This window comes from Eptesicus fuscus, chromosome 12 (genome assembly GCF_027574615.1).
Source record: "Eptesicus fuscus isolate TK198812 chromosome 12, DD_ASM_mEF_20220401, whole genome shotgun sequence".
Classification (NCBI taxonomy): domain Eukaryota; kingdom Metazoa; phylum Chordata; class Mammalia; order Chiroptera; family Vespertilionidae; genus Eptesicus; species Eptesicus fuscus.
In genome coordinates, this window is record NC_072484.1 from 27,830,401 (window position 1) to 27,846,114 (window position 15,714).

At 44.7% G+C, this 15,714-nt stretch overlaps 1 long non-coding RNA gene across 1 annotated transcript; it reads right to left on the reverse strand.

Moving 5' to 3' along the window:
• Positions 1-5,945: 5,945 nt before the first annotated feature.
• On the reverse strand, positions 5,946-6,667 carry LOC114231333 (uncharacterized). The gene is made up of 2 exons (XR_003617278.2): positions 6,617-6,667; positions 5,946-6,105 (listed from the first exon to the last, which is right to left on the reverse strand). It is a non-coding gene; the product is annotated as an uncharacterized LOC114231333 (long non-coding RNA).
• Positions 6,668-15,714: the final 9,047 nt, after the last annotated feature.

A 15,714-nucleotide genomic window follows, 5' to 3' on the forward strand; every position in this document is an offset into this window, starting at 1 on the left:
AAAAAGCCCCACGACTCACCGAAGGAGGAAAAAATACTAGGAAACCAAACTTCCAAGGCACATCCTGAGACCACTAAGAGCCGGGTGGCTTCTTCCTCCCTCTCTGGTTCATCTTCAGACACAGGTCACACATTCCTAGTTTCTATAGCACCATTTCACCTTCAACAATAACAGCAATGACCTGGAGTCTATGGGCCAGGAATTTGACTTGTGTTTAAAAATAAATAAATAAAGACTGAGAGCCGAGTATCTCCTCAACTGTGCACTTAGGAGCTGAAGCCCAAGCAAACAGCGGGCACAGCGCTGCGAAGGGAGTTCTTACCAGGAGAGTCCATCCGAGCCGACATGTGCCTGTGAGACAAAGGAGGCTCTGAAGCCACAATACCCTGGACCCCCATGTAGGAGCTTATCCTCTTCTGCTGACCCTGAGATGGAGATTCGAGTGCAAATAGCTCATGTGGGAAGTGGTCCCAGGACGTGAGGAAGTGAGACCCAGGAGAGGAAGCCAGCACAGGGAGTATGAAGGTGTTCACTGTGCGCAACTGGCGCTCAGCCCTGCTGGGGCCTCTGGGAGACTGCACAACCCACGCCGGAGTTGTCCATCATTCCACTGAGGACCGACCACCGCGACTATGACCGGCCCTGCCATGCGCCAAGCATGCTAGCAAATGGAGAGCCAGGGGGCTTGAGGAGGAAACCCCTGGAGCGAAGCAAGGGCGAGTGCTGATGGGCTGTGGGCAGCCACGGACAGCCCCAGCTGCATCTTTAAACCCTAAAGGCCATCTGGATGCAACGGCCACCTGAGTCTTGTTTAATGATCTAGACCTGCTGTTTTGACTCCCTCTCCTACTTCCTGTTCTGGGTGGATCCAGCCCTCCAGGTCAGGCAAGAACCCTGCCTCAGAGCACGAGGTCAGTGTCAGGTCTGCATTCCCGACTTCCAGAGTTTCCTTTCAAGCACAGGGCTGGAGTAGACCAGTCTCTACCAAGTGGGTCCAGACCTATAGCTATATTCTCTAAGAATACATTCAACTGGAAAGCAAGATCAGCTTCCCCTTGAGCACGCGGACTCAAAATAACCCTTGAATACTTAGCGCAGTGGTCAGCAAACTGCAGCTCGCGAGCCACATGCGGCTCACGAGCCGCGGTTTGCCGCTCTGTTGACTAATGAGTTTGCCGACCACTGAAAACTCTCGATTCCAATAATTACAGGCTGTTGTTGTTCCTTGTGATTAAGCCCCTAGCTCAGTGGTCGGCAAACTCATTAGTCAACAGAGCGGCAAACCGCGGCTCATGAGCCGCAGTTTGCCGACCACTGCCCTAGCGTATTCTTCCTGTTTGTTCCTGAAGTACACCCGTCCCAGTTCCTCCCCAGCCCTTCCACAGGCTGGGTGCACTGTTCACTTCATTTGCATGTTATTTCCCCCTCACCATACCATTGCCATTGTTGGGGTTCAGGGCAGTGGCCTGAAAATATCCCACGATGGCATATTGATTATTTAGAATTAAAATCACTTGAGAAGCAGCAGGAGTGGTGTTTCTCTCTCACGCTCCTGTCTCTCTAACTGCAGAAAATAAATCTCTAGGAGAGAGCTGCCCTCCTGCTACAGAAGGGTTAACAAGCAAACTAATTAATGAAGATGCAGCCTCATTGCCAGAGAGAATCAGAGCTGAGAAGCCCATGTGCACAAATGCTTGTTAATTTGCCAATTTACTGCCCTAAGCCTACATTCTACTTCAATTCCTCATGAACCATGTGCCCCCCAAACCTAGGCTCCTTTGTCTTGTTAAATCCTCACACATCTATTGTTTCTTTATGTAAAGAGTCTACAATAATAAAAGCGTAACATGCTAATTAGACTGGACGTCCTTCCGGACATCCTTCTGGATGACCTTCCAGATGAAACCAGGGCTGCGAGGGAAGCCGGGCCCCGGGTGCCAGAGGGAAGCCGGTGCCAGCAGCGGGGGAAGGTCATTTATTTATTTACTTACTTACTTACTTTTAGAGTGGAAGGGAGGGCAGGAGAGGGGGAGAGAGAGAGAGAGAGAGAGAGAGAGAGAGAGAGAGAGAGAGAGAGAGAGAGAGAAAAGAGAAAGAGAGAGACATCAATGTGAGGGACACATATTGATTGGTTGCCTCCCAAATGCGCCCCAACCAGGGCTGGGAATCAAACCTGCAATCAGTTATGTGCTTTAATGGGAATTGAACCCATGACCCTTTAGTGTGTGGGCCAATGTTCTAACCCTTGAGCACACTGGCAAGGGCAAGAAGCCCATTTTATTCATTAAAACTCAAAACCTTATAAAATGCTCCCTGATTTTGGTGTAAATACTTCATGTAATGGTTTGTATGCCTTTGGTTGCTTCCGCTAACCTTTTCTGGTCTCCATTTTGACAAAAAAATGAATTTTTCTGCCACTCTATTTATCTGGATGAACATTTTTGCATAGCTCTACAAGACAACGATAATTTGCATTCATAACAAAGGTCCCAAAGCACACAAAATCTTGGAGTATCTTCTGATTTGTCAAAAGAAAAGTGTACTTTGATGTATTTTGAAAAATAATATATATGATAATAATTACTTAGTAACTGTTTAATTGATCCAAATGTCCATTCATTAGCTAGGCAGGATAATGGCAAATTTAATGTTTAAGGGGAGAATTAAGATTGTATTAATAAAGAGTAAAATTTAAGTGACTCTCTCATCCCCAAGCCACTTTCTCAAAGCACAATTTTAAATACTAAATTTATTGCTTTCATTGTTTGGGTTTTTTTACCATATACCTCCTAACATTTGACCTTTTCATCTGATTCCTTTAATTTTTATTCAAAAGGTAAATTTATAAAGACAATTGCCCTCTAGAGGGTGATGAGTCAGAAAATGAAAGCAACTGAGTTATCATCCAATTTGATAAACTCTGGAAGTTACAACAAAATGTGTGGTGAGGGAGGAAGATGAACTTGTTCATCAGTCAGAAACATCTGGGTTGCACTTACCATGCATGTGCCAGACCCCACATGCACCCACTCTGGACTCTAGACCAGTTTTAGGTCCCTGGTCTTCAATTTGTTGTTGTTGTTATTAATCCTCACTAGAGGATATTTTTTCATTTATCTTTTTAGAGAGAGTGGAAAGGAGGGAGAGAGAGAGAGAAACATCAATGTGAGGAGACACATAGATTTGTTGCCTCCCACACATGCCCAGGCTGTGGCTGGGGATCAAACCCATGACCTTTTGGTGCGAAGAATGGCGCTCTAACCACTGAGCACACAGGCCAAGGCTGGTCTTCAATTTTTTTATTGTAAACCTATTAAACAATTCTTTAAAACTCTATCTCCCCCACCCAAACACTATTAAGTTGACATCTAAATATTTTCATCGTGACTTTAAATGGTCAAAAAGCAAGATAATTTCTGGCATATTGGGAAAAATTGATAGTTAAATAACAATGTTGCCTCCCTTTGTAACCAATAACCTTAATCCATCCAGAGCACACTTGTCATCTCTGCTTCTCCCTCCCAGTCTGTCCTCTGAATAAAACATCACTCGCCACCTTTAAAACCACTCAGCTCTTTTTAGAAATAACTAAACACTTGAGTGAACATTTGTTTATCCTTTCTTTTTCTGCTGCCAGACTTTGTTTCTAACTGATCCACTGATCTTGACTCACACTCAGTAGAAATGGATGACGTGTTCCCACTGATGCTAGCCCAAAACTGTTATGTAGATGAAACCCCAACACAAGACCTGGCCTTGGTCACCGTGGCATGAAGTGCCCACTCAATTCTTTGCCTACTTTTCTGTTTGGGTGTCCAACTTTTTCTTATCAATTTGCAGAAGTTCTTTATGCATTCTGGATATGAGTCCTTTAGTGGATATAAATATTACATGCACCTTTTCCCACTCTGTGGCTTGCTTTTTTATTCTTTGAATAGCCTTTTTGTGAACAAATATTCTGGATTTTGATGTAGTCCAATTTTTCTATATGTAACCTGTTTAAGAAAGCTTTTCTAATCCCAAGGATATAAAAAATATTCTCTTTTTTTTTTCTAGAAACTGTATTGTTTTACTTTTCACATTTACTAGTAGATCAACATCCACCTAAAATTGATTTTTGTGTAAGGCAGGAAAGGTGAAATACAATTTCCTGGCACCTGTGGGTGGTGGTTGTAAGTCAATGCCTCCTGCTACCTGTGACTGCCAGCAATAAGCCTGGATGGACGTGGCATTCTGGCCCTCCCTTGAGTCATCAGGTAACCTGGGTGCTTCAGAGCTAGAGCAAGCATAGAGAGACTCCCTGAGTTTTTCTCTATTTGCCAATTTCTTAGAGGAAAATTGATATTTTGGAACTGATTTATTTGTCTTTTTTTAAAATATATTTTTATTGATTTTAGAAAAGAAGGGAGAGGGAGAGAGAGAGAGAAACTCCAATGATGAGAGAGAATTACCGACCAGCTGCCTCCCCCACGCCCCCCACTGGGGATCAAGCCCGCAACCCCAGGCATGTGCCCCTGGCCAGAAATGAACCCGGGACCGCTCAATCCACAGGCCGACGCTCTATCCACTGAGCCAAACTGGCCAGGGCTGATTTATTTGTCTTTATTTGCCAGTTTCTTATAGGGAAACCTGAGTGTTATCTACATAATAAAACCCCGGTGGTCGTAATGCTGTAACGACTAAAGACCTGTCACCAGGAGGTGCCTTGACGCTGCGTCCTGTGAAGCGCCAGGTCTAGGTCTCGCGCAATTTCGCGCACTGGGTCCCTAGTGTGAACATAAGAGCCAAAAAAGAAAAAACCCTTCAGAGAAGAACTCAACCTCTCCCCAGCTGGTTGCCCCCAATCTGTGAATTTAAGCTTCAAAATTAGTAAGAGCAGTCCCCTTTGGAGGCAGTCCCCTTTTGTGACCATCAATGACCAGTGCAGCAAAGGTGGCCAAGCCTCCACTCCAATTTATTTCTATGCAGACAGCCAAGCCTCACAGACCTGTCATCTCAACAATTCACCCAGCACCGTTCTCCCTCCTTCCTCGCCATTGCATTGGCATGGACTGGAGGGGTGCATGCGCCCCCTGGCTATTCTGAAGAGGAACTATAGACTTATACATAGCACAATATTAGGGAGTCGATGAGAGAGTAGGAGGGGCTCTGGCTTGTGAATCAGGAGCCCTCATTCTTAGTTCCAAGACCTGGGCAAGTCACTTAACCTCTCTGAGCTTTGGTTTTCTTAACTGTGACACGGGGGGGGGGGGGGGGGGGGGTTGGGATGGGCAGTCTCAATGGCCCCTTAAATATTGTATGATTCTGTGAAACAATACTGAAGTCAAGCATGTTGACAAGTGTTTCTAAAGTAGAAATTAGGCTTTGGGGGCACCCCAAGTCTTAAGTGAGGTGTCTAAAATCAAGGCATAGAGTTTCGATGATGACTGTTCCTCCAACCAGCAATAAACCTCCTAGATACAATTAAAATAGTAAAATCTGGGAGCCAAAAAGGAACTCCCAATTCATCTTTTCTTTTTGATAATGAAGAAACACAGACCAGGAGTCATTCTGAGCTAATTCTTGGTTGATTCTAAGTCCTTTGACTCTCTGCCTCGTGCTCTCACAAATAATCCAGCTGGCTTTATTAAACTGCATTTTCCAAATGGGTAAATTGGATGATGAAAATGTCACATTTAAAGTTCTCTAGCTGTGCTTTGGCATTTAATAAAAGGAAAGAAAGATGGGAATTATGTTGGTTTTTTGTCGTGTGTGTGTGTGTGTGTGTGTGTGTGTGTGTGTGTGTGTGTGTGTGTTTATTCAGGAATGCCAGAGAGCATTTGCTTTTTGTCCTCCATAGTAACTCCTAGACAAAGGCAAGAAATAGAGACCCTTCCCCAGCCCAGACTTGGAACCCACCAAAAGGTTGCAAACCATTTGCCAAAGGCAAAGTTAGAGTGGAAAGATCCATCTTGTCACCTTTTACTGGTGGAAGCTTCGCTGGGATGTGAGAGCTGTACCCCAGGGGAATGGGGAGTCGTGTGCAGGAACTGGCCCCCTGTGCTTGCTTCTGAATGTTCCAGAGTGAAGTTGAGTAGTCCTATTGCAGGGGACACTGACTTCCTTCTAAAACCATCAAGGGAACAAATTTCTTCAATTCACTGAGCAGAGCCAATGTATTCTTCATAACAAATGACCACAAACTAAGTGGCTTACAACAGCCCACATTTATTCTTTTACGGTTCTGGGGGTCAGAAGTGAGGTGTCTAAAATCAAGGTGTAGGTAGGGTTGTGTTCCCGCTGGCTCTCCAAAGTGCATCACTCCAACCTTTGCTTCCATCATCCAATCTTTTTCTAACTTTGGCCTCCTCCCTCCCTCTTGTGATTACACTGGATCCACCTGAATGATCCAGGATAATATCTCCATCTCAAGACCTTTAACTTAATCACACCAGCAAAGTCTTTTTTGTCATGTAAGGTAACACATCCATAGCCAGGAATTAGGACATGAACATCTTTGGGGAGGAAAGCTGGATTATTCTGTCTACCACACCCACTACATAGATTTAATGTTTAGAGGGGAAGGAACTATTCCACAGACAGTCATTACAACTACTCATGTGCTTTAAAAACTTACTTCTCTCTCAGCTCCCATTTGCCCAGCTGTACAATGAGGTGGTGGTAGAAGCTGTTTCTAAGTCTCTTCTAATTTCAACATTCTGTGGTTCTAGAACTGTGCTGTTGCAACAGTAGCCACATACAGCTAATGAGAAATTGAAATATGGCTAAGTGTCCCCCTGGGTGGGGGCTCAGTTGGTCAGAGTGTCATCCTGTACACCAAAATGTTTCAGGTTCACCCAGTCAGGGCACATACCTAGGTTGTGGGCTCGATTCCCTGTCAGGGTGGGCTCAGGAGGCAACCAATCGATGTTTCTCTCTCACATCAATGTTTCTCTCTCTCTTTCCCTTCCTCTCTCTAAAAAATCAATGAAAACATGTCCTTTTGTCATGTGTTGAAATGATAATATTTTTGATATATTAGGTTAAATAAGAGATATTATTAACTTCAGTTACTTTTTTTAAAATATATTTTTATTGATTTCAGAGAGGAAGGGAGAAGGCGAGAGAGATAGAAACATCAATGATGAGAGAGAATCATTGATCGGCTGCCTCCTGCACACTCCTTACTGGGGATCGAGCCCATAACCCAGGCATGTACCTTGACCAGAATCAAACTTGGGACCCTTCAGTCCCAAGGCCAACGCTCTATCCACTGAGCCAAACCAGCTAGGGCCAGTTTCTTTTTTTTTTTATATGGTTACTAGAAAATTTTAAATTACATGCACGGCCCACCTTAAATCATCATTGATAGCAAACACATAGCATGCATGAACCACTCCCCTTCCCACTCCTATGAAAACACTCACCAGCCCTACTTTTTCCACTCTACCAGGATTTGGCCTCCGGATCCTCCTCCAGCACATTGTTACGGGTGGTCTCTAGCAATTGATCAGAATTGGCACTTGTAACATTTGGGATTCGTTTTTTACAACTAACAGAAAACCCAACCCAAAGATTTATGTTATAAAGATTCAGGGTGGATTTGGCTTCAAGCACACCCAGGTCAGGACTTCCCCTTTCTCTCAGTCCTGCCTTCTTCCGTGTCAGCTTCATTCTCAGCTTTCACATGAGGGTGGGCATGTGGGAGGCAGCTGATCAATGATTCTCTCTCATCATTGATGTTTCCATCCCTCTCTCTTCCTCTCTCTGCAATCAATAAAATAAAAAAATATACATCTTTTTAAAAAATCTCTCAGAAGAGAGAACTGCTTCCCCTAAAGCTGGTGTCACATAGTCCAGGCTTGAGGGACAGAGACTCAGAGGTCTCCTTGGAGGTGACACTGTCTCTTGAGTCCAGGCTTTACTCGTGATGCTCCATCTGACGGGGGCATTGTCCCCAGCCCGGCTGCCCCTGGTCTTCTCTGCCTTACGCCAACTCATCCTGCCCTTCCTAGCTTAGAGAAAACCTGAAGAGCTTTTCTCTGTCACCCTGGACCAGCTTCAAAACCTTGTTTTACATCTCTCATCACCCTGCATTTCCCCCTCGTTATGATTTATTTAACATCTGTTCTTCAACACCATGAGGGTAGTGGCAGCGAGCGTTGTTTACTGGCAAATCCCCAACATCTAGCTAAGTGCCTGGCAGGCACATAGCTGTCAAAATCTCATGCTCTGAATTGCATAAGTAGAGAAAATTGGAAAGAGGAAGAAAATTCGCAGTGGATAGAAAGGGGTCCAGTCTGAATATGCACCTGAAAACACACACACACACACACACACACACACACACACACACACACACACCAGTTCAGGAGGCAGGATTGGAATGCCCCAATCTTCCACTTTGAGCCCATCCGGGTTCAGACAGTAGCCTGCTCTTCTTTAGGCACCTGGGGCTCTCATCACTTCCATTCCCTCCCCTCCGGGGCCCACTTCGTGCTGAGTTTTCAGCTTGTCCCCGGGAAAAGCCCAGGCAGCCAGTGCACAGACTGAGTCCAGCCAAGCTCTTTTATTAACCGGGTGCAAGGCGTGGGGAGGCCCCGCAGCCTCTGTGGGCTTCCCTTTACCTGTCCAAGAAGCAGCTCACACAAAAGGACCTGGAATGTTCCTTCAATCTCAAACCACACGAGTCTAATTTGGACAGAGTGGTGGCAGGATTTTCCATTAAACCTCAATCTGGTTAATAGAAATGAAACCAAGCCTTGCAACTCGCAAGAACAAAAGGGGTCATTGTTCTTTCTTCAAATACCTTGTAAATTATAACACAGAGGGGCTGCACCATGACAGTTTGGGTTCGAATAAATGCTGATTATGTCGGTATGTTTTCCTGTTTCACCTTCTTTTCTGATTACTTATCTAAAATGCAGGTTAGGTCATGCATATGCAATGAGTATTTGTGTGTTTTTTTGGAAAGAGGCTGTAATGATTTGTAAATGTCTTCATTTTGAGTTTATAACATCCTTTAGATGTTCCTCTAACTCAATACAATTGCTTCCTCAAAACGCTTTGCCCATGTGTTTACTGAGTGGGCTTATGGAGAACAAATAATCACACATTTTCTCTTCCACAGAATTCCAAAGGTGATCTAAGAGGGCCCGCAAGCAAAAAACATGGTAAGACCACTATTTCAGAAAAAACAATCTGGTGAAATTGTTTGTGGATTGAAAAATAAATTTTATTGCAAAACTTTACTCAGAAACATTAGGCAGATATATTTTAGAACATATTTTTCCAATGTCAACACTCTGTTCCAAGTGAGGTTTTGGAAATTAATTCACACAACCATGTGGTTTCTGATCCCATGCATTGGAAACAAGAAATTGGACCAAAACCCCAAATTATAGGCTGTAAAAAATATGCAGTAGAAAAATTACATCAGGACTCAAACATTTACAACAACCACCAGTATTTTTAAATTTTTTTGTGGATGTATAATAACATAGATACAGAAAAGTGCACAGATGGTAACTGTACAGCGGGATGCAGTTTTGCAAAATGAACACACAGGTGTCCTGAGCACTCAGAGCAAGAAACAGAACCTTACCAGCCCCCCTGTGCCTCCTTCCAGGCACTTCTCCCTCCCAGGTGACTTCTGACTGAGGTGAGAGAGCAAGGCACCTGAGAAGGTGCATCTAAGTCAAGAATGGCAGGATGAGTAGGATTTGGACCAGAAAGAGCGAGGAGACAGGCTGGGGTGGGGACAGTGTCCCAGGGAGGTGGAGCCCCATGTGCAAAGCCTGACTCCTCATAACGAAGATGACTTTTGCCTGGTACTTTATGTAAATGGAATCTTATAATATGTGCTCTTTTGTTCCTGGCTTCTTCCATTCAACATTTTACATCTGTAGCTATAAATCATTCATTCTCATCACTATATTCTAGGGTTGAGAATATACATCCATTTGCTTATTCATTTTGCTGTTGTGGGCATTTGGGTCCTTTTCAGTTTAGGATTATCAACAGCATTTTTTAATGTATATTTCTATTCATTTCAGAAAGGAAGGGAGAGAGGGATAGAAACATCAATGAGAATCATTGATAGGCTGCCTCCTGCACGCCCCCTGCAGGGGACCGAACCCACAACCCAGGCATGTGCCCTTGACCGGAATCGAACCCAGGACCCTTCAGTCTGCAGGCCAATGCTCTATCCACTGAGCCAAACCGGCTAGGGCCTCTGTTTCTTAAATAGCTTTTAAAACCACCTTTCTCTTTCCAGTCCCATCACCACTGCCATAATTTTCTAACTGGTTTCTCTCAAGTACCTTGCTCTGACCAGGAATTAAACCAGGACCTCCTAGTTCATAGGTCGATGCTCAATCACTGAGCCACACCAGCCAGGCTCCCACCAGTATTTCTATCAACGGCTTAGATGTGACATTCCCAGGTCATTTGTCCAGTTGTTGTGAAGATAAGTCAGTGGAATGAAACGATGAACCAGAAAAATGGTTCTCAAGTGCCACGCTGCACCAGCATCCCCTGATGGCTCCTTAAAGTGCAGATCGCTGGATCCCACCCCCATGGTGTCTGATTCAGTAGGTCTTGGGTGAACCCTGGGAATTCGTGTTCCTAACACATTCCTGAGTGATGCTGAAACTGGTCCAGGGACCACACTTTGAGAACCACTGAACTAGAGATATTGGAAAGCTTTGCCTCTGCGGGACCAGTGCCAGACAAAGGGCACAGGCAGTCGGCAGCAATCCCTAACACCCAGACACATCTTCAAAATCGCTCCAACTTTATACATCTCTTACACAGAAAAGTATTTCTTCCTTTCATGGGGAAAAGGAGACCTTTCAGGTTATAACAAAAACAGAGACCCACTCAGGTTCCCTCAGGTGATTCGGTTTTTATAAGGAGAAATAGGAAGGGAGGAAGGAAGCTCAGGAAATACTAACAGGAGCCACTCCGCTAGGCCTTGCGAACCTGAGATTAACGAACTTATGGAGCAAATGAATCACCCGGAGATCTTGTGGAAAGGAGGTCAAGGATAAGGCCCAATATCCTGTGTTTCTAACGAGCTCCCAGAGGATGCTGTTGCTTCTGGTCCACAGAGAGACAAGATTGCGGAGAATGGAGCCCCTTTCATCCCGGTGCAGACACTGCGGCTGAGCTGCTTATCCCAGGGCAGCTCTGGGGACCCTCTACCAACTCGGGAAGTCTTCTAAGCTCAGACTCAACACCTCCACTTCTACTTTTCTCTGTAGCTTCTCTCCTACTCCCCCATGTCCGTGCCAGTGGTTTCTCCTGCCTTGAGTGTGTGCTCACTGCCTTCTCTCCAATTGGGTGCCTCTCAACTATCTGCTGATACTGTTTCTATACCTTACATTCTAATTCCCCAACAGAGAAGATCTGACTGGGTCAGAACACAGCCTTTTCTGCATAGGATGCTCCTGTTGGGCAGAGTTCTTCCACTTCAAAGGCCAGAGCGTACCTACCTGTGGGTCAGAGGTGCCAGTCATTGGCCTCATTAGTAGGGGCCTGGGGTACAAAGAATGATTACCTTATGGTGGTTCTCAGCCTTAGCTGCACATTAGAATTACCTACCCAAAAGGAGGAGACGTTTAAAAAAATATCCAGCCCAAAGCTAATACCATGGAAATTCTATTGGTCTAGGAAAGGGGGGGACCAGGCATTGGTATTGTCTATGAGCTCCCCGGGTATTTCTAAATACCAGCCAGTGTTGAGAGTCTCTGACTATATTATGTCCCTAAGCCTGCTGTAACAAAGCAACCACTATCTGGCTTAAAAGAGCAGAAATGTATTCTCTCACAGTTCTGGAAGCTAGAAGATTTACATCAAGGTCTTGACAAGGCCAGGCTCCCTCTGAAGCCTTTAGGGCAGGATCCTTCCTTGCCTAATCCAGCTTCTGGTAGCCCCAGGCATTCCTTGGCTTGTGGCAGCACCACTCCAACCACTGCCTCCATCTTCACATGACTGTCTACACGCTGTATGTGTCCATATCCAAATTTCTCTCTTCTTATAAGAGCACCAGTTATATTGGATGAGGGGCCACTCTAATGACTTAATCTTAACTTGATTACTGGTATGTCAGTAAAGATTCTATTTCCAAATAAGGTTACATTCCCAAGTATCAGATATTAGGACTTCAACATATCTTTTGGGGGACAACATAACACTGACTCCTATATAGGAACCTTTCAGAAGGGGGTTGCAGCTTAGGCAGACAGGCTGAGCGTGTTCTTAAGGAGGTAGTACAGGTGACTGTCCCCTTGCATGGCCTGTCCTTCTCACATCCCCTCCCACCCACCCAAAACAAAGCCACCTTGGAAATTAATCATTTCCATTTTTCCACCCAGTCTTGAGAAAGCCCACCTTGACCTCAACACCAAAGGAAACAAAAGCCATACCCTTGATGTCTGCATTTGGAAGGTGGTTACCCCCTAATTTATTCTCAGACCTGTTTACAAAATCGCAGAGAGAGAGAGCATTTTGTTATCATATAATCAGCATCACAGATCTTGTAAAAATATCACAACTCTTCAAAATACCAAAGTAGATCAAGCTAACACAAAATGTTCATCCTAGCAAAATCCAGCTGTTTTGTCAAGCCTTGTTCCATAAATGATGGGTTTGACAATTTCGAAGGAATTATGGGCTCTCTCTATTTATATCCTATATAATTAAAGAGTAATATGCAAATTGACTGAACAGCAGAATGACTGGTCGCTATGACGTGCACTGCCCACCATGGGGAAGTCACTTAATGCAGGAGCTGCCCCCTCATGGTCAGTGCGCTCCCACAGTGGGAGCACCGCTCAGCCAGAAGCCGGGCTCATGGCTAGCAAGAGCAGCAGCAGTGGTGGGAGCCTCTCCCACCTCCGAGGCAGTGCTAAGGATATCCTACTGCTGGCTTAGGCCCGCTCCACAAGGGGGACAGGCCGAAGCTGTCAGTTGGACATCCCCTGAGGGCTCCCAGAATGCAAGAGGGTGCAGGCCAGGCTGAGGGACCTCCCCCCACCCCCACTCCCACTCAGTGCATGAATTTCGTGCCCCAGGCCTCTAGTAAAGATATAAACAAGGAGAGCTTCTTCAAATGTCACCGACTTTTTTGCATATTGACATTTAAGACATTTGTAAATTATCTGAGAAGTGTAAAACTGTTCCAATATTCCCTGAGAACTGCATGAATAATCCTTCAAATGTAAATACAGTTGCTGCCTCCCAATCTTACTACTCTTCAGTTATGTAAGTACTGGCCCAGCGCTCATTCCAAAAGCCTAAGAGTGATTTGGGTTGAGAGTCGCCAGGGCCACAAGACTTCCCAGTTGCCACAGAAATCACAGTTTCAGGACAGAAGCAACTTTTAGCTGTGGCACTGGCCAAACAACACTCTCCAAATGTTTAACGGTCACTAAGCGACCTGGTCTGGTGTACTCGGACATCGCCTTTCCCGAGACCTTGGAACAGGGTGGTTAGCCGAGCATGCCCTGCAGTCAGCCAGACCTGGGTCCCATCCCAGCTTAGCTTACGGCTGTGTGCAGCCTCGGTGTCCTCACTGGAAAGTGAGAATCATACTACCTCCCTCAATGTATTGTTTTGAGGATAAACCAAAACAACACGTTAAAGTGCTTAGCACAGAGGCTGTCACACAATAGAGACTCAAAAGATATTGCATGACCAGAGAACGGGGTGTATCCAGTTAGGGGTCAAAAGAAGTTTCATGGAAGAGGAATTATTTAAACTGAACCTTGAAGGAAATTGGTAGAGGGTTTGGTGGCAAGTGCATTCCAGAGAGAGGAAACAGCATAAGCAAAGGCCCAGATTATAGAAAGCAGAAACAACAACATGAACCCAAAGAAGGAAGATTAAAAAAAACACACACATACACACACACACACAAAAAAAAAAAAAAACAGAGAAAACGTGCAAAAATACTGCTGAAGAATTTCTCAGCATTGAGTAAAGACTCTCAGCGTATAGAATTTTTTTTAATTCATACATGCACATATGGTGAAACTTCAAAACAAAAGGTTAGCTGAGTGGTGGGTCACTTGGCTTGTGTGTCAATGAAGGACGAAGAATGGGCTGGCTATGAGCATGTCCACTCCAATCAATCATCGACACTGGGAAGGTATTTGTAGCCCTGGGCTCCTCCCAGGGCTTATTAAAAGAAAAAGAAAATATAAGATAAACACAAAACTCAAAATCAATCAGAGTGGAAAGCAGGTTTGCTACAAAGGACACACGTTTGTCTTTAGCAACTTGGCTGCAGAAGTCACATGAGTAACACATATCTTCTGAGTGTTGAAGAAAAATAACTTTAAAACAAATTGTACAAATGGCTCAATCCTTGTGCATTTGATTCTTTGCCAATTCTTGATGTTTTTCCTTTAGTGTCAGAGAAAGAAATCAGCAACATACTATCATTTGTATTTTAAAACCACATCCAAAGGTTACAAATAGTCTATGAAAAATGCTTTGTAGCTAAATTCAACCAAAGAGTAGATACAAATCCATTCACAGCTCGCTCCCAGGTGGAAACACTTGACTCTCCAGCCTCAAGGACCGCGTTCCTATTGACTTTCATCCAACAAAGTGCTGGATGTGGTCTTCCAGGAGAATCCTCCAGAATGCCTGTCTCTGTTCAGTCCATATATGCAGATCTGTCTGAAAGAGCTGCCAAACGTTGGCTGCCATACCCAGTATGTACTGTGAGTCAGGAATTTCTGAATTTAGAAAGACTAGGAAAATAAATTGATGCGATATGGTGACACAGCTTTTCTACCCTTGAGCTTTGATAAAAGTGAAGAAAATACCATCTCACTGATATGAAACAACTAGAGGCCCGAGGCACGAAGATTCATGCAAGAATGGGCCTTCCTTCCCCTGGCTGCCAGCACTGCCTTAGCTCCAGCCGGAGCCGCCTTTTCGCTCCTGGAGCCACCTTTCTGCCTTCCCACGCTGCCCAGAAGCCTGGAGTGGCTGTGGTGCTGTGGAACACCTGCATCATCACCATGGTGATGATACACCCCGGCCGCTCGGTACTTGTGTATGCAAATTAACCCGCCATCTTTCTTGGGTTAATTTGCATACTCACCCCGGATTGGCTGGTGGGCGTTGTGAAGGTATGGTCAATTTGCATCTTACTCTTTTATTAGTGTAGATTATTTCATTTCTTTTTTTAAAACATGCTTCAGTGTTTTTTAACATTATGTTGAATTGTTTCTTCTTAATTTGCCTATAGTCAGTGATCCTTTTCAGTAACAGCATCCAAGAAACAACTCACAAATGGCAAAAATGGAAAACCAAAGACCATAAGAATGAAATCCACAGTCTTCAATGTATCAGGAAGTGAGACTGCCTGTGGTCTATTCCTTGTCCACTTCTTCAGAGTTACCTTTCACTGTGACCCCCTGCCTCACCCTACTCTCCAGCCTCACTGGATGGCCGGTGGTTTCCAGAATGCTCCATGCAGCCTCACACCTCCATACCAATGGCCACCAGCCTGAACTGTCTTCTCCTTTCCTACCATTGTATGCCCTCCCCGGGGCTACCAGCTCATCATCCAAAACCAGCTCAGAGTCACCTCCCTTACCTAGTTTTGCTAACATGAAAACCTGATGATTTTCTTTTCTTGTCAGAGAAAGAAAGGGCATACTGTTATCTGCATTTTAAACCCACACCCAAATGTTACAATAGAATAGGAGGAATATT